Source organism: Dendropsophus ebraccatus, chromosome 1, assembly GCF_027789765.1.
Source record: "Dendropsophus ebraccatus isolate aDenEbr1 chromosome 1, aDenEbr1.pat, whole genome shotgun sequence".
NCBI classification, from domain to species: domain Eukaryota; kingdom Metazoa; phylum Chordata; class Amphibia; order Anura; family Hylidae; genus Dendropsophus; species Dendropsophus ebraccatus.
Window position 1 is genome coordinate 167,428,154 of NC_091454.1, and position 23,475 is coordinate 167,451,628.

General features: G+C 44.7%; 1 long non-coding RNA gene across 1 annotated transcript; it reads left to right on the top strand.

Moving 5' to 3' along the window:
• The first annotated feature begins 50 nt into the window (after positions 1-50).
• LOC138801321 (uncharacterized) lies at positions 51-22,764 on the top strand. Its single transcript, XR_011364601.1, has 3 exons — positions 51-173; positions 9,095-9,344; positions 22,535-22,764. It is a non-coding gene; the product is annotated as an uncharacterized lncRNA (long non-coding RNA).
• Positions 22,765-23,475: the final 711 nt, after the last annotated feature.

A 23,475-nucleotide genomic window follows, 5' to 3' on the forward strand; every position in this document is an offset into this window, starting at 1 on the left:
ATTAGGTGAGTCATCCCCTTAAACACTCTGGACACAGGAAGAGGGGGCACTGAATGCTCCCCACACAGTGGAGGAGTGAAGGCTGGCTACCACCAGACATCGACTTTTGCAGAATTATTTATAGAATTATCAGCATGTATGTGTACTGGTGTCCACAGACATGCAGGTATAAGGTACTGCTATATAACATAGTATTATAGTATAATGCACTGTGTTACATGTATAGTAGTAGTATACACACTACACTCTATGTTATGATTGAGAGAAGGAGCTCCAGATGAAATCCAGACATTCCTACTATAAAAATATAATATGGTTTTTATTTCATCCCATGACCAGTGCACAGAAACATCAAGTATTTTTCACAGGTATACATCATCTTCAAACATGAGACTGTGTACAAGTTGCATGTTTCCTTATACCTAACACATGAGGGCCACATAGAAGAACATCTTTGCATTAAAGGGCAAACATATAGTTTTAGCCTGCAGGGAGTTAACACATATGAAGGTACAGGGTATATGGGGTATCAGAAACTTAAAGGGGTATTCCACTCAAAAATAACTTTTGATATGTTGTTGCCTATGGTCAGACTAACAATTAATTTCATACTTGTTATTATCTATTCATTCTTCTTCTCCCAGTTCTGAGTTTCTACTTTCTGCTGAAAACACAAAAATCTGTGTGTAAGCCTTTCTCTCTGTCTCCCCCTCCTCCCCCCCCTTCTGAGACGACTGATGTAAACAAGCCCCTGACTGGCTTTATCTGCAACACTGTAAATTCTTTGTAATGCTGGGAAGGATAATCACAGCGAGTTCATTAGCAAATTGAACTCAGAATAACTCTCTCAGCATTACAAAGAAGTTACAATCAGTAGCAGATTATAATAGGTCCGTTTTGGGCGGTAGCCACGGGCCCTGAGCTCCTGGGGAGCCCATGGCCACCCAAAAAGTCTTATACTTTCACTAGAGTATTGTCTCCTGGCTACAGTTCTGCCATGATTTGCAAAATTGCTGCTTTTTTACCACAGTTTTGAACAAATCAGGGCATCATGAGATTATCTATCCTGTACTATGAACACCACACTAGTGCTGCCATAGTTACAGTAGAGTTGGGGGGCCCAAGCTTGGTCAACAGCCCGGGGCCTATGGTGAACTTAATCCGCCCCTGGTTACAATGTTGCAGGTAAAGCCAGTCATCATTACATCATCTCAGCAGTAATATATCTCTTACTTGGAGAGCTGACTGCATACAAATACCCAGAAATGTAGGCAGCCTGCTGAAACCTTAGTCTAGGCATCCATGGGTAAGGTGTATTTTTTATATAAACTGGAGGCTTTATATAAAAAATATACCTTACCCATGATCTGGGCTTACATGTAAACAACTATTAGAATAGGAATATTCTGTTAAATATTCTTTATTCCTACTGATAATGAACAGGGTTGTTATCTTGTCTGTTTGCTCACATAGATGTACTAAGTAAGATTGAATTCTGTACAGGCGGTTACGTGTTCCTAATAAAGTCACATTGTTTAATTAAAAAAAGAGAATTACTGGGAAACTTGATGCAATATAAAGCAGCTTCATCCACACATTGTATTAACTCGATTTAGTGAACATGAAAGGATTTCCATGCAGAACTTAACCCGTGATAATCTACCTTAAAGGGGTACTCCAGCGGGAGGGGGGGGCACTTTTTTGCTCCGGTGCCCGGCCGCTTCCTGGTGTCTGACGTGGGCTCAAGACGTGACATCTCAGGTCCGCTCAGCCAGTCAGTGAATGAGGCGGGATCCGTTTCAAGTCCGCTCAGATCTGTGACCGATTGGCTGAGCGGACCTGAGACGTCACGTCTCGGGCCCACGTCAGACACCAGGAAGCGGCCGGGAACCGGGCACCGGAGCGCTGCGATGCGGGACCCGCCGCTGGAACCAGGGAGGTGAGTGGACGTCTTTTCCCTCAGCCACATCGTCCCCGGTCCAAGCGAAAAAGTGCCCCCCCGCTGGAGTACCCCTTTAATATCCTCATATGTATACCATCTGACAAAATGCTTCTTTCTCCTTTTATTGTGCTTCTTGCTCCTACTCGACCACCAGCTAAAATGCCATTCATTCTGAAAGCCAGCTCAAATCTGTCTACTGTTTATAAGACATACCTGCAGCACATAAGAAATCATGTTACAAGCTGACAATGTATGTCTATGGGTGATGGATGAGGAGGGAGATGGGGGGGAGTGGCTGGAGACCAGAAGCTGCAGAGAGACAGCATAGAGTCCACACAGAAGCTACTGTCAGTAACAGATCTCGCCACAGGGCTTGTTCAAAGTTGAGACTGTTCACTGCTGCTCTATAACGTCTTCCATGCTGCTCTTGTTCTTGAGGTGTTATGGAGACATAATACCCCAGGATCTTGTATTCTGTCTGTATGCAGTATATGACGGACGTCACATGACAGACAGAACCCACCAGCCCAGGGACAATTGAAAATTGGAGATGGAGCAAAGGCAAAATCTTATCAGAAAGTCATCTGTAATGACAGCAACACATTATCTTACCCATATTTTCATATTCTTTGATGGAGAAAACAATAAAAGTAACCTAACTGAATAGCCACTTCTCACCTGAGCTACATGGTATTACTCATGTTTATTACCACACCATCAAGGATAGGTATGAGGATAGAGAGCTGAGCGGGTGTAACCCTTCAGTTATAAAGCGCTAAACTCTGCACAGATCAATGTATCTAGGCAATGATTTCATTGGGGAAGTAGCCGCCTGAGGGGATGCATGGTAAATTTTCTGTATCTAAATCCTGAGCCACTCAGGCAGGGAGATGTGCGTTGCCTGGCTGCTCGAAGCAGACGTGTGATATGGAATTAAATGAGCTGGGGGAGGTGCAGCAAGGACCTAGAAAGTATGCCAAGAATACTAATCCTTCAGTTTTATACAATGGGAATATTACAGGATACAGCAACCTGAAGACCATGAAAACATCAGACACACTGACAGCCTTTAATGTAGAATTCTTTTAACATGGAAAACTAAAGAATCATACTTTCCACACTTAACCCTTTCAAACCTCTCGCACCACCTTTTCAAGGTAGCTTTCCCTTAAAATCAGTGTTCTAAAATATGACTGAGGATTTAAACCAAGCCAGAACTCTCCTCAGAAGAAAATCTGCAGACAGAAGTTTGGGGGGTTTCGCCCCTTGTCTGTACAGAGCTGGGTGATGGCTGGTTAGAAAGAGTGTCATAAAGATGCATGTAGAGGTCACTCCTGCAACACCTTGAATTATAGAAAGGAAAGATAAATAAAGCTGCTCGCCCATCACCTTGTCAAGGTAGCTTCCCAGGGCCCACTCCAACTAGGAGTCATTATTGTGCCTGGGAATGTATGCAAACCCAGTGATCTCTCTAGATGATATATTTGGAGGTAACACTTGTAGTACATCTTCTGTTATGTGGCTGATAGTAAGCTACCTGTATACTCAGGGCTATATGCTTTGTGTCTGGCTACATTCACACATTCCATAGTGTAATCCACAATTACGGACAAAAATTAACTGTGAACTGTGTCCCTGTGTGTGACAGGTGTTGGTGCCATGACAAGTGTATGGAGTGGGCTCTGGACTTGATTCTGCTCTATAAAGCACCTCAGCAGCTGCTGGAGACCACCACTTATAGCCAGCATGGAGCAGTCGTTCGTTCTGGCTATTTAACCATTTAGATACTGTCAAAGCTGACGGTGACATTTCAATGGCTCGGCTATGTATAATTGGTGGTGCAGTGGTTCGGACTGGCTCCCTGCAGTGCGATCGTGGTGAGCCAATCCTCTGCAAGGCCTCCCGAGGCTGCTTGTTTCGGCAATTGTTTTAGCCTGTCTCCAGCATGCTGAAGCAATCAAGTGCTGATATGACGGAGCAATGCAGTACATATAGAGGTTTATAAAACAATTATTTTTTTCTTTTTTGAATATAAATAAATACATCCTATAATAAAAAAAATTTAATCACCCCCACCCTACTCTATTTTTTACGTTAAAAAACAAACTTCTTCCGACATTGTTCATTACGTAGTGCAGCCACTAAACAGCTAATAGCGCATCAGTCCATTTTGCTTGGAAAACCCTTCTAAGGCCATGTTCACACACTGTGAGAACATCGGCTATTGTTTGACATGGCCGTGTCAAACAACAGCCGATGATGTCTGAGATGTTCTGCAGTATGTCAGCCGGATGAACATCACTTGATTTTAATTGGAATGCAGGCTCCAATTTGCCACAGACCACAGTGTAAAGTATGTCCAGGAGCCATACTTTACATTGTGAGCCATACTTTACATTTTGTACAGCCGCTGTTTCCTGAATAGCAGCCGTACAAAATAGACCTGTCAATTTTGTGTGGCCGCAGAGAACAATTGCTGTAGTGTATATAGGGTAGTGTATACACTTCAATGCAATCGGTATTGTTAGTTGACAACGGCCGTTGTTTTCAAGCTGCAACAACGTCTGTTGTTTTACTAACAAATACAGTATGTGAAAGTGGCCTAATATCCACTGTGTCTTTTGAGCTAAACTCCTGCACCAGTTTAACCCCTTAAGGTCAAAGCCAATTTTTGTTTTTGCACTTTTGCTTTTTCCACTTTATGTTTAAAAGTCCATAGCGCTTGCATTTTTCCACCTAGAGACGTATATGAGCGCTTATTTTTTGCGAAACCAATTGTACTTTGCAATGACAGGCATTATTTTTCCATAACATATGCTGCGAAACCGTAAAAAAATCATTTGCGCTCTCAAATTGAAAAAAAAAAGAATTTGTTTTGATTTTGGGGAGTTTTGCATTTACGCCGTTCGCTTTATGGTAAAACTGACTGGTTATGCATGTTCCTCAAGTCGTTACGATTACAACGATATGTAACATGTATAACTTTTATATTATCTGATGGCTTGTAAAAAATTCAAACCATTATTAACAGATATATGTTCGTTAATCCCTTAACGACCGCGGGCGTATATTTACGCCCTGCGGTCGGTAAGGACGTTCAGAGCGCTCTGAACCGCGGCGGTCCGGGGTGCCGCTTGTAGCCCGGGACCGCAGGTATTAGCGGGCACGGTCCGATTGCCGTGCCCGCTAATACAGTAATCGAATGCAGCTGTCAAAGTTGACAGCTGCATCCGATTACCGTTTGCAGCGTCATCCCTGGTGTCTAGTGGGGAGATCGCTCCTCCGGGACGTTAATAAAAGTAAATAAATAAACAAACATGTGTGCTATCGCCCAAACTATTAATTAATCACATTCCTGATCTCGTACGGTAAACTGCGTAAGCGCAAAAAAATCCCAAAGTGCAAAATTGCGTCGCTGTTTGACAGCTGCACTTAGAGGCTTAATTAGCTGGCGCTGCAACGGGACCCGCGCCGGCTAATAGAGGCACTGCCCGGCTGCACGTGTCAGCCGGGATCATCGCCGGCGGGACCCCGCTCTGAACACCCCCCGCGGCACCATGACGTATCAGATACGTCATGGGTCGCTAAGGGGTTAAAGGGGTAATCCAGCGCTACAAAAACATGGCCAGTTTGAAACCACACCCAATCTGGAGACAAGAGAGGGGAAAAAGTGGCCATGTTTTTGTAGTGCTAGATAAGCCCTTTAAAGCTGACCTCTTGCAATAGGCACTACAGAATGTGAATGCACCAAATCTGCATGTAGATGCTCCTTCCAGAATTTGTTCTCCGCCACTTTTGCATCTTAGTAAATGAGTGCACAAGATGAAGGCAACAAAGTAGGAATAATTATATTCCACACCACAAGAGAAGTAGTAATTTCCGTTTTTTTTTTTATAGGTTTTCTATTAATTTCAATGGAGGACATAGCCAAAGAGATAATGGATGTAAAATATGGTTAAAAATAGCATTTTCAATGTCATTATAGTGCAACCTCAGACACTTTGAATAAATAAATTCTTAATCAGCTTGAGGAACATTTAAACATACAAATGAATTGGAGTTTTGGGTGCAGACTGTGTATGTACATAAGATTGATAGGGGTAAAGAATGTGTTTAACATAGAGAAAGTCAGCACAGAACATAACTTTGCTTGAAATAAGATTTATTTTTCTAGTCCCCCTAGGCTATAGGAATAAGTCTGTGGCGAATTGCTTCTACTAGACAAGCATTCTAATATATATCTCCAGTAAAACATTACAGGACGGTCTCTGGGTTTATGCATTTCCATAATTATTAGAACAGTTGAGGCTAAGTAGAATATTAGGAGATAAACCAGAAAATGTGGAATTAGTAAAGGATTTGTACAATACATTTAAGGTTAAGTTTATATCGAGTGCAGCTTGTGGATTTCCCTCTGGGACTATAAACCCAAAAGTCATTATGATCTCCTAAAAGATAGTTTTACTGGTAAATTAGAATACATGTTATGGCTATGACCTTCATTATACCTTTATTTAGGATTTGGCTACTGCTAAAGTTTTTGCTATCTGATAGATATGTGTTTAGTTCCTATGAACAACTACCAAATGACCGTCACTAGTGGCTGCAGTACAGATGAAGACAAAGCCAGCAGTGCCATCACTGCAAAGAGAATCAGAACACTTATCATAGTCACAAGTGTTCTGCTCATCCTGGGGGTTTAAGTGGAGATGCTATGCATTCTCACTTAACCCCTGCCTAGCCAGCTAAGCAGTTTACGGCTTTGGCTCAGCAGCAGTAGGAACATTGGCCAGCTTAGGAGCAAAGGCTTCCTGCTTTTAAGTGGGAAACCCCATTCAGAGTGGGGATTCCCTCATTACTGATGGGAGTCCCCACTCCTGTAAAAAGTGGTACCATTACACCTCAAAAAACTGTTGCCCAAGGTTCCATTGTAAAACTATAATGTGCAGGTATAGATATACAGTATACCGTATAATACAGAGAAATATGTATACTAGGGCTTTATATACACCAACCAGACCACTGCTTTTGGAGCAGAGTGGTTGTCAGTAACCTAGACAACCAGCTATCAACAATGGGAGGGAAATAGTGGGCATATCAGGGGAAGGAGGCAAGTTTGCTAAATCAACGTATTTGCAATATGGCAATATGATTTGATGAAGAGGCGGAGCCTCAAAACGCGTAATCACTGCAATAAAAATATAGATTTTCATTACGACTCTCATCAGTCCAAGTAGTGTATCTTCACTGATGCCGTACAGCGTATAAAAAGTCTTGGACCTCTGCAATACTGTGCCTCCAGTTTGCATCTTAGGCCTTGCTGCGCATACAAAAGGGAGGGAGGGAGGCAAATGGAAGTGTAGAGGCAGGGTATGGCAGCAAAGATTCTACTAAAAGAAATCCAAAGCTACCACCAGCTCAATATGCATTGAGGGAGGGGGGAGACAAATTTGTTTTCAGATCCATGTAAATATAGTATTCATACTATAGAAGAGGCCTGTAAAAGGCAGCATTAGAGTAGACGAATGGATATGAGGAGGTTAGATGAGATTTGCTCTTTCCTTGTAATCTATGATTGTCCTCAGCTCAAATCTAATGCTGGTATTTGCATTAATTCCCGATCACAGCAGGAGAATAATGACCATTTGCTTGCTTTTACCTCATTAAATCAAGTAGCACCTGCATGACTTATGAGCATTGCACAAGGTCCTTGCATATTAAGTGAAGCATGGTAATAGCTCTTCGACCAGAAAACACATTCACCATACTCACTGGTGGATACAAAAATACACTGAGCTGCAGGCACCGACAAATTAACAATAACCATCATAGTGGGATCATCATTCCTAGAATAAGATTATAAGATTATATAAGAGGAATACGTCTTAAAGGAATCAGCTGACACAAAATTCAGATGTCAGAAGAAAACACTGTTAGGTGGTCACCACATATGTCTGGTGCAAAATTGATCTCGACCACAGTACTTGTGTGGTGTGTGTGTGTGTGTGTGTGTGTGTGTGTGTGTGTGTATGTATATATATATATATATCACATACATACACAGAATATAGTTACATTTGATGTGAATGCTGCCATGCTTTGAATCCACATATCAGAACCTATGGAAAATTTAGCTGCAGATCTGCAGCCGCTGATTATGTTGCATATTTATGATTGATTTCCTCACTTTCTGTGTATAGAGGTAAGATCCACAGTGAATATGCAACAAAATCCACAAGTAAATCATGCACTTTTTTGTGTATTTGCGATAAATCTGCTTGCAAAGAATTCTGATGCTTGTGTAATTGTCCTAATGTGGTGTATTAGGTCTGAATGCCTAGGGCAGCAAAAGCTGTAAATATGCCCCGGCATTGATTGGCAATGGTAGCATGATGGAGCTAAGGCATGGCCAGGGACATGAGGTTTGTCACCTGTACAGCAAATGGGATGTAACAAGCCTATGATTTAAGGTAACCAATGACTGGGAGCATCGCCACCAGTGCATTTCTGGCACTGGAGTAAGGACCAATTACATTAAAATATTTTTTTGGGTGGAGGGTCAACTATTATTTAATATATCCATCCTATATTGGATGGCATATAAGTGTTCAGTATATAGCATTTATGTTTCATTCCTTATAACAAGCAATGTTCCATACAAAAATAAACTTAAGCAAAGCTTTTTTAAATACCAGAATGATACGCTGCATACAGCCAGATACTATATACTTACATGCTAAGTACAGTAAATACCATTATTACAATAAAAGGCAGAGTAAATCTTTACATAGTCATTAAAATCAACCCAGACTGGGCAGCTATAACCCATATGACAATAAAATAATTTACTGGGAATAGAGAAATGTACAGTGGTAAAGGTCAGTTCTTATGGAAGAAAAAGCTATTCATCACAGTATGATATGGAATAAAATTCAGGGTACACAGGTTTTTACATTAGAGATTGCAAAGAGGTTGAACTTTACATATGAAGCAATGGGGTTGCAGGATTTCCCTTCTGTATGTCTGTAATCAAGTTCTGTAAATTATGGAGAAGTGACTAATTGTGTTTGATGTAATGTCTCCCTCTAGTGGTGATGGTGCCGGTACTGCAGTCTTCCCCAACCATAATCTCTATTCGCTTTTTTATCCCAGAATCCCTAGTGGGCCAAACTGAAGCTTCTGTGCAATACCAAGAGCCAATAAGGCGTGTGGCAGGACAAGCAGCCTGTTCCAATGGTTTAAAGGGAAGATGGATCGTACCCTGCCATAATATAGAAGGCGAAATAGCCATTTCCATGGCAACTGGCGACTTAGCAACAGGAACAAAGATCTTAAGCAGAAGTGGAGATTGAAACAACAGAGGGGGAAAAAAATCTTTAACAACAAATCCTTGAGAAATAAGGTAATTACCCATAAAGGAGAAGTAATTCCTCCACCACAACAACCAGTGTCCTGTGTCCCCAGATTTCAGTCCACGTACTGGCTGACCGGCCTGCCTCTCAGCTTCTGCTGTATCTCTGCAGCCATTATTACGTTACACAACTGTTATCAATGCATCATTACTGGGATCAAGACCTCAATATAACATGTATACATCAGCAGCAAAGGGCTGGCAGCACCCGGGGCAAGGCAAAATATTGCACCCTCCCTGCTTCCCGACCCATGAATAAGGTGATGCATGAACAATTTTCCTAAGGGTTGGGGTTACAAAAAGAAATACCTCTACATTAAGACAACATATTACAAGAGCAGTGGCCTAATAATACCGTCATACTGGTATTAAATAAATCCCCCAATACACAGACCAATATTACCAATAACCCCACTATAGAAGGGATAAATAATTCCATCACACCAAGACCACTACATAGTGACTGTATAATACCACCATACTGAATAGACACCACTAGGGCTGGGGGGTATACCGTGAAAATACCAATACCGTCACTGGCGTCGGTTAACCGACCTCAACTTTGCCAGGACGGTATCTGCGGTATTTTCACTATCTTCCTGTCTGAGCCCTGAACAGGTTGAAGGAGGTCTCCTATGTGCTGTCTGTGCAGGGACGCACAGACAGCACATAGGAGACTGGCACCGTGTATCTAAGCGCACCTGCCACCCTCTAACCCCCGCCTGGCGTGTAAAAACAGTCCCCCCCACCTGCCCGACACGGTATCTCAGAGTGTCTCCCCCTCCACCCGCCCGACGTCTCACAGTGGCTCCCTTCTAACCCCCACCTGCCCAGCGTCTCAAGACGCCCCCTCCCGTCCGGCCCGCTGTCTCAGAGCGTCCCCCCCACTGGTACAATACCCGAATCACCCGCCCGGCGCCTCAGAGCGGCCCCCCACCAGCACAATACAGCATCTCAGAGCGCCCCCCACCCCCACTGGGCGTCTCAGAGCGGCCCCCCACCGGCACAATACAGCGTCTCAGAGCGCCCCCCACCCCCACCGGGCGTCTCAGAGCGGCCCCCCACCAGCACAATACAGCGTCTCAGAGCGCCCCCCACCCCCACTGGGCGTCTCAGAGCGGCCCCCCACCGGCACAATACAGCGTCTCAGAGCGCCCCCCACCCCCACCGGGCGTCTCAGAGCGGCCCCCCACCAGCACAATACAGCGTCTCAGAGCGCCCCCCACCCCCACTGGGTGTCTCAGAGCGGCCCCCCACCGGCACAATACAGCGTCTCAGGGCGCCCCCCAACCCGCCCGGCGTCTGAAAGCATGTGCAGAGGGAAGGTCAGTGGTCACTACAGCCAAGTGATAAGTGCCTCTGTATAGTGAGGATATGGAGAGTGGGGGGGGTCACATGACTGCATACTATGAGGCAGGGAATGGGATTACTGCAGCCATCTATGGCAACCTGTATAGTGGTGACTGATACCAGCCCCCTATAATGTGCCACCATGTGTCCCCATAAGTACCAGCTACAGCCCCCTATAATGTGTCACCATGTGTCCCCATAAGTGCCAGCTACAGCCCCCTATAATGTGCCACCATGTGTCCCCATAAGTACCAGCTACAGCCCCCTATAATGTGCCACCATGTGTCCCCATAAGTGCCAGCTACAGCCCCCTATAATGTGCCATTCATAGTGTCCTCATAACAGTGCCTTTGTACTGTCACCTATATAGAATATACTATATACCCATTATATATACTGTGTCCCTGTAATGTCACCTGTCATATATACTTTGTGCCCCTGTAGTACATAGCTGTATACCTGTATATACATGTCCTGTAGTGTGTACATAGCTGTATAGCTGAAAATGCACGTCCTGTAGTGTGTACATAGCCGTATACATGTATATACACTTCCTGTAGTGTGTACATAGCTGTGTACCTGTATATACATGTCCTGTAGTGTGTACATAGCTGTATAGCTGAAAATGCACGTCCTGTAGTGTGTACATAGCCATATACCTGTATACACATGTCCTGTAGTGTGTACATAGCCGTATACCTGTATACACACATGTCCTGTAGTGTGTACATAGCCGTATATCTGTATATACACGTCCTGTAGTGTGTACATAGCCGTATACCTGTATATACACATCCCGTAGTGTGTACATAGCCGTATACCTGTATACACATGTCCCGTAGTGTGTACATAGCTGTATACCTGAATATACACGTCCTGTAGTGTGTACATAGCCGTATACCTGTATACACATGTCCCGTAGTGTGTGTGTATATAGCTGTATACCTGTATATACATGTCCTGTAGTGTGAACATAGCTTATTTAATTAATCGCGAAATTGATTTAGCCCAATATCGCCTAGCCCTAGACACCACTATACACAGACCAATATCAACAATAAGACCAATATACAAGGGACAAATAATTACACTGCACTGTGACTACTACCATTACCACCACACAGTGACCACCAAACAAAATAAACATCTCTGTACACAGTCCAATAACCCCTATGCAGTGGCCATGTTGTGATCCCAGCCCTGCAAACTGGGTAAGTTATTACAGTGCAGTGATTCCAGTAATTCACAGGTGACATCTTCTCGGAGTCAATCTCTATTATTTTCTTCTCTACCCATGTGCCGCTCCCTTCTGACTGCAGCAAAAGCATTGTGCCGCTGTATAGTACAGGAAAACATGAATTACTAACCGGTAATTGCTTTTCCTCAAAGCCCATGACGGCACCCATGGAGAGGTCCACCTCCCGCTCCTCTGGACAGGAAACAGTTCACTGGATCCATAAAAGAAGAGACCGCCCCTTCATTGCCAGTTCCTCATCAAGGAATCTCAGGAGCATATCTAAATCTTCTTTGGAAAATAAGTATATATATTTTTTTTTTTTCGAAAAAAACTTACTAATTTAATATCATATAATACTACTTATATGACTATATCAATACAAAGTCTCACTAACAGTGTAAGACCAATATATACAATATAAGGGAGGGTATTAGGCGGGAGTAATTCATGTTTTCCCTCTCGCCCTATGACGGCACCCATGGAGACTAGAATAGGAATTACTAGAGTGGGACCACTGCCTGCAATACCCTTCTCCCAAAGATTAAGTCTTCTTGAGAGGATAACTGGAGCCTATGGTGCTTAAAAAAGGTATGGGGGGAGCTCCACGTAGCAGCCCTGCAGATTTGCTCAATAGATACTGAGGCTCTCTCTGCCCAGGATGTGGCTACTGAACGGGTAGAGTGAGCCCCGAACCCTGATGGAACTTCGATACCTGCGGCTAGATAGGCAGAAGAGATGGTGTTCTTAATCCACTTAGCTATCACCTGGGCAGATGCAGCCTTCCCTCTATTCTTTCCCTGAAAGAGTATTAAAATATTATTGGAAAGCCTCCACTGTTCTGTATTCTGTAGATAATGGATAAGACATCTCCTGACATCTAGACAGTGAAAACGAGACTCCCCCTCATTAGAGGGGCTGGGGCAGAATGAGGGGAGTACCACTTCCCACCTTGGGAAGGAAGGCTGGGTCTGGAGATAGTCTGGAGATCACCCTATCCTCTCTAATAGACATATAGGGTTGCTGAATGGAGAAGGCTGATATTTCTCCTACTCTCCTGGCAGAGGTAATAGCTAGAAGGAAGGCTAACTTTTGAGTGAGAGTCTTGATGGAGAGATCTGCTGCTAAGGGTTCAAATGGAGGTTCTGTTAGCTGGGAGAGAACTAGATTTAAATCCCACGGTGGGAGTTTAGGCAGGGCCGGCCTTTGGGGTGTGCGAGCTGTGCGATTGCACAGGGCGCCTCACTCCCGGCCAGCAGGGGGGCGCTCTGGCAGACAGCTGCACATCTAACTTAGAAACAGAAGTTAGATGTGCTTTCTGTCTGTCTGCCAGAGCACCTGGCCTCCTCCTCACATAGTGGTTCGTTTGGGGCGCTCTAGCAGACAGACAGAAAGCACATCTAACTTCTGTGCAGCTGTCTGCCAGAGCGCCCCCCTCCTGCCTCCTGCAGTGGTATAATCCTCCTCTCCACTCTCCGTGCTTGCTGCAGGGCATCTTTGTTGCTGATTGGTGGAACAGTACGAGCTCCCCTGCTGTTCCACCAATCAGCTTAGCTGCTCTGTGAAGAGAGACAGGCAGCCAGAGCAGAGAGAGAGAGAGAGAGAGTAAGCGCCCCTCCCCCGGCTGACCCGTCCTGACAGAACAGCAGCAGACAGTGTGAGTAATATCCCTGCTTTACCTCCATCTCTGCTCATGCCGTGATCCTGTCAGGTAGCTGGGAGTGGGCTGTGACAGGGACAGCACAGCACTGATGTGGGGGCAGCACAGCACTGAGGTGGGGGCAGCACAGCACTGAGGTGGGGGCAGGGCAGCACTGCACTGAGGTGGGGGCAGCACAGCACTGAGGTGGGGGCAGCAGTCCTGTCACAGCTGGGATGGAGGAGGAGAGGGGGATGAGACCATTCTCCTCCTGTGACTCCTTATCTGTAACTTTGATTTATTGGGGCAGGAGAGGTTTAACCCTTACACTGCAGCTAATGACACAGAAATATATGGTGAAAAGCAATGAAAGAGTTAAACCTGACTTACTGTAATAAATAAAAGTCACAGCTAAGGAGGCAGGAGAGGCCAGATGTGTGTATACTATGGGGGGGTCCCTAATACACAGCATACCTGTGAGCGCAGCCAGGGCCATACATCAGCAGCAGCAGCAGCCCGCCCCAAGACATATCCCATTCACTTTAATTGTAGTCAGCTAGTGACTGGTCAGGCCACTTCCCATTGATATACACAAATGTAACTGGACTGAATAGTGGGATATGCTGCACTATTGTGGTCTGTTACATGTGTGTATACCAGCAGGACGCGGTCTGACCATAGTCACCAGCTGAGGTGACCTGAACGCGGCCCAATTATGGTGGGAGGCTGATAGCTAAGATACACTGCATACATGCTGCAGCAATCTAATATATATATATTATATATATATATATATATATATATATATATATATATAATGTGTGTATTATAAAATAGCCCTTACATGTCACATAGCATTTTTCAGAAAAATTACCCATTTGTTTTCAGTGTTTTCCCCCCTTTTGTGGACAGCAGGGGGTGTTAGGCTGTTTCCACATTTGTGTCCAAACATGGATGAAATCGCGCTTTCCTCTCCAATAGCCGTGCAATGCTGTGGGGATTATTGGCAATATTTCACGGCTCTTGCAATAGGGACTTTGTTTTCCATGTGTTTAAAAATGCATTCTGAATGCAAATATGGAAACACAGCATTTGATGTACATTTTACTTGCTCAGGAGGATATCTGTAAGGGTGACTTTACACAGACAGATTCACATAACAGATTATTGAAGCCAAAGTCAGAAACAGACTATAAACAGAGAACAGGTCATTAAGGAAAGACTGAGATTTCTCCTCATCTCAAATCCATTCCAGGCTTTGGCTTTAAAGTTTGTAATTGTGTGGGGGCTGGGGGGGTATTTGTTTGTATGGCTGGGGGGTAGTCGGGTAGTTGTGTGAATGGCTGGGGGGGGGGTAGGGTAGTTGTGTGTAAGGATGGGGGGGTAGTTGTGTGTAAGGCTGGGGGGGTAGTAGTGTGTATGGCTGGGGGATAGTTTTGTGCATGGGGGGAGGGGTAGGGTAGTTCTGTGTATGGCTGGCGGGTAGTAGTCTGTATGGTTGGGGGATAGTTTTGTGCATGGGGGGAGGGGTAGGGTAGTTGTGTGAATAGCTGGGGGGTTAGTTGTGTGTATGGTGGAGGAGGGGGTTGAGTGATGGGTGTTCCATGTTGTCTGCAGTAGGGATGGTCCAAATCTTCCGAGGTTCGGGTTCGTATGAATCCGAACGCTCGGCATCAGATTCCTGCTGTCTGCCCGCTCCATGGAGAGGGATGGATACAGCCGGAGGACCGCCTGGAAAACTGGGATACAGCCTATGGCTATGGCTGTATCCCAGTTTTCCAGGCGGTCCTCCGGCTGTATCCACCCTCTCCACGGAGCGGGCAGACAGCGGGAATCATTGCAGAGAGTTAGGGTTCGTACGAGGCTGAAGGAGCTTTATGTTACCTTAAAAGGGGGGGGGGGGGGCGCCGAAAAAAGGTTTTGCACAGGGCGCTATGTACCCTAAGGCCGGCCCTGAGTTTAGGCTTGATGGAAGGAAAGATTCTATCTGTCGCCCTCATGAACCTCCTAACCCAGGGATGTTCCGCCAGCTTAAAGTCAAAGAGGGAACTGAGAGCTGAAATCTGGACCCTAATAGTACTAGGCCTTAACTTCTTACTTAGACCTTCCTGTAGGAAATCTAGTACTACTGGGATATCTGGTGGAACTAATACATTAATGGGTTTATTTACAAACCTACAAAATGCTCTCCAAGTTCTAAGATATATTTCTGATGTGACTCTCTTTTTACTGGCTAGGAGGGTGGTGATGACCTGTTCTGAAAGCCCCCTATCTATGAGGATCTGCCTCTCAATAGCCATGCAGTCAGGTGGAGATTCTTGACTTCCGGATGGTAAATCGGACCCTGACTGAGAAGATCCGGAGTCTCTGGCAGTACCCAGGGATCTGTAACGGACATGACCCTCAACCAAGTGTAGGGACCCATGTGTATCAGATACCTGCACGTTGGTACATGGGGCAGTATGGCTTGATCAATTCATACACAAAATTCTGATGTGTCTTTTATTTAGCCTAGGGGCACTAGTATCCGCCATAGGTGTGAGGTGCAGCGCTCTTTTTCTTCCCTGAACCAAGAGAACCACACCCTCCTGGGCCAGAATGGCGCTATCATAATGACCAGAGCTTTGTCCTGCCTGACCTTCCTGAGAACTCTGGGGATCATTCTTAACGGAGGAAAGGCATACAGGAGTCCCTGAGTCCAAGGATGAGCTAGCGCATCTATCCCTATTGGGTTGTCTGATGGGCTCAGGGAGAAGAACCTCTCTATCTACTTGTTCGCTTTGGAAGCGAAGAAATCTATTACTGGATGACCCCACCTGGCACAGATCTGTTGAAACACCTTGACTGACAAGCTCCACTCCCCCTGGTTTAGCTGGTGTCTGCTCAGGTAGTCTGCTTTTATATTTTCTGAACCCTTTAGATGTAGTGCTGTGAGGGAGGAGAGATGAGGTTCTACCAGTCTGAAGATGAAGTGAGCGACTCTCATTAGCTCTCTGGATCTTGTGCCCCCTTGGTGATTTATGTACGCTACTACTGATGAGTTGTCTGACTGGATCTTTACGTGTCTGTCTCTTAGGAGGGGCAGGGCCTGGGATAGGGACATGAAGACTGCTCTTAGCTCTCTGACGTTCTGAGACAAGGCAGCTTCCTCTGGCTTCCATAACCCCTGGAGTATGATGTCTGTTGTGTGGGCTCCCCAGCCCCGAGGGCTGGCATCGGTAGTCAGGATGACTTCGTCTGAGCGTACCCAGGGAACCCCCTTTTCCAGATTTTCTCTCTGGGTCCACCAACTTAGGGAACGTACTGTCTGTGGAGAGAGAACACATAGAGAGTCTAAGGAGTCTGTAGATCTATCCCATTGAGAGAGGATCTGTGTCTGCAGTGTTCGGGAATGATACTGGGCCCAGGGGACTGCGGGAATGCAGGAGGTCATCAGACCTAGAACCGACATGGCCTCTCTGAGTGTAGTGCTCTGACTGTACATGAGGTGCTCTATTCTAGTCAGTAACTGGGTCACTTTACTAGAAGGTAGGAAACATTTCTGAACCCGAGAATCTAGGAGAATCCCTAGGAATTGGCAGGTGTGAAAAGGAGTCTTGACTGATTTATCTTCATTTATTTCCCATCCTAATTTTTTAAAGATTATTTCCACTTGTGCGACTTGAGATTGTAGGATCTCAGGAGAATCAGCCACCAGGAGTAAAATCATCTAAGTATGGAACAATGATGATATCCTGTTCCCTTACATGTGCCATCACCTCTGCCATAACCTTTGTGAATATTCTGGGGGCCTGTGAAATACCGAAAGGCATGGCCCTAAACTGTAAGTGTAGGAAGGCGCCCTTAAACCAAACTGCAACCCTGAGGAATCTCTGGTGTTCTGGGTGAACTGGGATGTGATAGTACGCATCCCTGAGGTCAAGGGTCACCATGGAGCAATCTCTAGAAAGACTCAGAATGGCTGAAGGTATAGATTCCATTCTGAATTTTTCATAGGTAAGGAATTTGTTGAGAGGTTTTAAATTAATTATGGTACGAAACGTAGCATTTGGCTTCCTGACCAGGAAGAGAGTGGAGTAAAAGCCTGCTCCCCTCTCCTCCACCGGTACAGTGACCAATACCTGTTTATCCAAGAAAGATTGCACCTCAAGTTCCATGGTCTGTTGACGCTCTGGATCCCAGAATTGAGTGGTGACAAATCTATTGCCTGGAGGGGACACAAAAGAAATTTTCAAACCATATTTTATTGTATTCAAAATATTCTTGCTGGCTGATATCTTATGCCACTCCTGAATATATAGAGAAAGGCGACCACCCACCGGGGCCTGGCGTCATTGGGGATTGGTTTTTTTGGCGGAATCAGCAGTGTTGAACAAAAGACCTTTACTCTTTCTAGAGGTCCTCCATTCCCTTCTACCTGAAGAGCCTCCCCGCTGACCACCCCTACCTCTGCCCCTATAATTACTTTTGGGAGGCTGGGGTACAACAGGAAACCCTTTCTTCCTATCAGAAACTTTTTCAAGGACTGCATCAAGGGTGGAACCAAAGAGAAATTCACCCTCAAAGGGTACGGCACATAGCTTTGCCTTAGAGGTAATGTCCCTGAGCCAAACTGTACGCCTTGCAGAGTTGGATAGGGCAGCAAATTTGGCGTTTAGTTTCAGGGTATCTGCTGAGGCTTCCGATAGGAACTTAGCTCCCTGACTAATGTTGGAGATAGAAGCTAATAACTCCTCTTTAGGGGCATCGTCTTTAATCTTTGTGGTCAGTTTATCGATCCAGATATCCATAGATCTGGCTACAGATGTGGCCGCAACAAGAGGCTTAAAAGAGGCAGCGGCTGCTTCCCAACCTTTTTTAAGGTAGACCTCTGCTCTTTTGTCCATAGGGTCCTTTACAGTAGCAGAGTCATCAAAAGGTAAGACCCCCTTCTTAGAAATCTTCGCTAAAGGTGCATCAACTTTAGGGGCTCTATCCCAAACAGTTGTCTCCTCCTCATTGAAGGGATATCTACGCTTCATTGCCCTAGGCACGAAGAACTTTCTGTCTGGGTTGTTCCACTCTCTTTTAATCAAGTCCTTAATAGTATGGTGAATAGGAAATACTCTTTTCTTCTTTGGGGTAAGGCCCTGGAACATTCTATCCTGTACGGTCCTGGACACAGGACTGTCCTCTAGCTCCATAGTGCGTCTAACTGCACTGACTAATGGATCAACCTCCTCTATGCTGGAAGCCGAAGGTTCCGACTGGTGAGATTCATTATCTATTTCAACTACCTCACCAAAGTCCTCTGTCTCTGACACAGGATCCTCCTCATCTGCCTCCGTACTGGGACCAGGCATAGGCTCAGACCTGGAGGATTCTCCCGTTTCTACGGGGACTAGGGCCTTTGAGGGAAGGGATGATTTAATTTCCCCTCTAATAAGTTCCTTTGTGTCCTTCATGAAGGATGGTGTTTCTTCCTCCAGGAATCTATTACGACAGGAGCTGCATAATGTCTTATTGTGACTACTCAGCTTTCTGTCACACACAGGAGACACTCTGGTCTTAGTACGGGATGTCTTTGGTGTCTACAAGAAAAAACATACATACTTTGTGTACACACCTATATACCCATAATAAATATATGAAGGTACCAAGATAGCCCCTGTCATACCGGTTGAGTCTCAGAAGGAGTCCCAGGATTATCTGCGCGCTCTTCCATAATGGGAATAGATCTATCTGCAGAGTCTGCAGCCAAAGCGTGCTGTATGCAGAGATTGGCAGCGGGAGAACGTGCTGAAAAATGCAGAGTGCACAGCCAGAAGCCTGCTGAAATACCTGCTCAGCGTGGACACCATCCTCGGTGAACTGCTGGGCTCTTTTAAATCTGGCGCCAAGGAATGGCTGGCTCCTCCCCCTCCGCCGCACGCACAGCACACCCCCTCCGAGACCGGAAGCCCCTAGGAGCTCTCACCTAACAGGCCAAAGCCTGTGGCCCGGAAAGACATGGCCCCGCCGGAACCCCTCCCCGGAAACGCCGCTGCGTCCTCCGACATCAGACGCACGTGACGTGATCATGTGCACGCCGACGCGCGCGTCCAACCCGGAAGTACCTGCATGTGGACCGCGCGCCTGCGGGAGGACGCTGCCAGCAATCCGCGGAGCCAGGGAAGATCTGGAGGACATCATCCGACAGGTGCTGGAGGAGGAAGCCAGGCTTAGCAGCTGCTCCAGGAGAAGCCTTACGCCGCTGGGATGCCGGGAGTAGGTGAGTAAAGCTGGTTGCCCCATTCCCTCTACCTATAACGGATCCTTTGGAGAGGTGGGAGAACCACCTCCTGCCTCCTGCTCCAAAGGACAGGAAACAGAACTGGCGATGAAGGGGCGGTCTCTTCTTTTATGGATCCAGTGAACTGTTTCCTGTCCATAAGAGCGGGAGGTGGACCTCTCCATGAGTGCAGTCATAGGGCGAGAGGGAAAAGGAACCCTGGGCAGTCCCTGCTCCTGGACACGCATGCATATATCTGTAGCATGCTAAGCTATTGCCACAGAGCACCACAGAATCTACATGCAGTAGCAGGGACTGCTCTGCAGGACTCCCTGCTCCTGTACAATACTGAGTGGCCTACATTGTATGCAATGCTATTCTGCTAAGCACTCTGAAAAGACTTAAAAAAAAAAAAACTAAAACACTACCAGGTCAGTTTTTTTCCCATTCATCTCACCATCCAAAAACTGGACCTTGAATGTTCTATTCTTCTGCAAATGACTCTTCAAGGATGTTCTTGAATATCCTTGCAAAGTTTGCAGAGGCAAGGAAATTGTGTTACTGGAGGAGAAAGAAGCAAGCTGTCAGTGACAGGCAGGCTCTCCAGAGACAATTTATTACTGTATACATGGTATACTTGATAAGCATTATATGCACAGCTCAGCAGGAGCAACACGGCTTCCTGTCCTGGCGATCAACTGAATGCTGGGTATTTGCAGGAGCAAATACCCAGAAGTGAATGTATTGCAATGTTAAAATGGCCTCTATTTTAAAGGTTGTTTATGATTTTATGGGAGGCAAAACATGCAAAATATATTTACCTCTTAACGACCACCGATACGCCTCTCTACGGCAGTCGTTACATTAGCGGCGGCTTTTGGTCCTTTTACACGGAGCGATAATTCTCCCAACTGATCGTTTAACGATTTTGAGGCAACAATTTGGTTTTTATAACGATCAGTGTTTAGACGGTAACATAAATCATTTGAAACATTTATTGCAATCATTTTAAGATCGCTTAAGCCCATCTCACACATGGGGTGAATCTTTGAAAGACTGTTTAGACGAAGCGATCTGCAAATTTTCTGTGAACGACCAACGATTATTTGAGAACATGTTGAAAGATCACGATGAGCGATTTCTCGCTCGTCGCTTGATCATTTGCTGTGTTTACACAAGTCGATTATCGCTGAAATGCGATTATCGCAAATCGTTCACTGATAATCGCTTTGTCTAAACACACCATTAGGAGCTGAGCCCGTGCTATATGCAGTCAGTAACAGGTGAATGTTACAGCTGACACCTTTCTGCAATTACAGGAATTTAACCCTGTGCATGCTGCGATCAATACTGATTGCAGCACGCACAGAGAGCCCTAACAGATACAGGGTCTGTGAGGGCTCGCCCCCGTTCTTTGGTGCAGGGATGCCGATCAGTTGCTAGGGTTGCCAGAGGGTAATACTTACCTTCCGTGGTAGCCTCAGTCTCTCTGTTGATTGAGTCTGGCAGACTTAATGAGCAGAGCACCGATCTGACTGATTAGTGCTATGCAGAAGCATAGCACTGATCAGTACATACAAATTGCATTTTTATAGATTTTTATACCACTTCCCATGAAAAAATTAAATCCCCCCCCCCTTATTAAAATGAACCGTTATTGATCCCACATGGTATTCAAAGTAAAAAAAAAAAAAAAAACACCAAACGCAAAATTTCTGAATTTTGGTCATATCATCTCTTAGATAAAATAGAATGAAAGCTAATAAAATATCACATCTACGCAAGTCTTGTACCAATAAAAACTACAAATTATAGCAAAAAAAATAAGCTCTCGTATGTCTCCATAGACAAAAACCTTGGTTATAGAAGACAGAATATGGCAATTCAAAAGCTTGGGTTTTTTTTCTAAAAAGGTTACATTTTTTAAAGTTAGTAAAAAAAATAAAATAAAAAAACGCAAAAAGTATATAAACTGCCTATTGCTGTAATTGTACTCACCTACAAAATAAAGATAACATATAATACAACTTATATTGCAAAATGAACAACTTAGGAGCAAAGGCCCTTAATAAGAGCAGAACTGCAGGGGGGGGGGGGGGGTTACAATTTCGCAATAAAGAAGCTATACCTACCCAACCCCCAGAACTGGGCTCCTGAAGCTATAGGTTCTGTGACATCATATCCCACTCAGAAATGCCTGCTCAGTCAATCAGAGGTGGGACATTGCTGCAGTCACTGACTGGTTGAGCAGGCAGCTCCTGTGGTACCTTGACATAATAGGAACTCAGGAGATTCAGGAGCCTGGCGGTGGCACAGGGACAGGTAAGTATAGCTTCCTTATTATGTTCCCACCACACCCTTCCTGCCCTGGATATTTTTTACCTTTTATCGGAGAACCACTTTATAGGCGATAATGGTGTGATATTAAGAGGTCTATAGCTGGAAACCCTTTTGCCCACTATAGACTGCTCGGAAATTTAGCTGCCGGTCTACCATCACAGCAGAAATGTGTTGAGAACATTTATGTAAATCAGGTACCAAATTGGAGCATTTTCACTAATATATATAATCTGGATTTGCTCCATTGGCAGAACCCAAAAAAGAGGCAAAGCTTACTTGCCAAAATTCTGGTCCATTACAATGACAAACCTGAAAAGTATGAGAAAAACTACATGCGTTTTTAACACAACTTTATTGCTTTAACACAGGAGTGCTGCAATTCAAACAAGAAGCCATTTTTTTACGGATACCACAGGACGTGAGTGCAGTATGTTTATTTTTAGCAGAATACTGTACCATATGCTACACAGAACAATGAGATACAAAAGACAAGTGGAATTAACCATTCAAGGACGCAAACCTCTGTATACTGTATGTTACTGTATATGTTACTTCTGTAAGATTTCATACAGGAACTTAATAAAATATATGGCTTTAATGTGGTATAGGCATTCTCTATATTACTTGTCCCAGACCTAGTATACAATTCAACATATTAAAAAATAAAAACAAAGTTACAATTATAGAAACATATGGCAATAGTTAGTCTAATGGTGCTTTCCATCTACAGACTACTATAGTAATAGTAAATCCTTTCATATAATAAAAAGGAAATATTGCAGACTTCTTGAAAAATGTCCCTACTGCTTGAGACTAAGCTAAAATAAAAAAAAAAAGTTGTTCACATGATTAATCCCCATAACTTCTAGAGCTCCTGTACTGGTCCTCTCCGCTGGCTGCAGCTCTGATGCACCCATATACCCACCTCACCATTACCAATCATTGCGTCTCAGTGGTCTTCAGCTGTATAACACAGAGGCTAGTGATTGGCTGCAGGGGTAATGTGGCATGTTACTGCAGCAGTAAAGAGAGTAAAGCTGCTGAAAAGGATTGGAGGCAGTGCTAAACACAGTAAGGATCAAATTAGCAGATAATATATAATTTTTTTTTTTACCTTGGCAGTAGAATTTCTTTTTTTTTTTTTTTTAAATCAGACAACCCTTTTAAAAGGATTTGCCAGGATTAACAAAGCACAGCTACTTTCTTGCAAAAAACAGCACCATCCCTGTTTTTTAGGTTTTGTCAATTAGAGCGAATGTACCACCAGTCACATCACTTTAAGATTTTTTACATGAGTAGATCGGCGCAG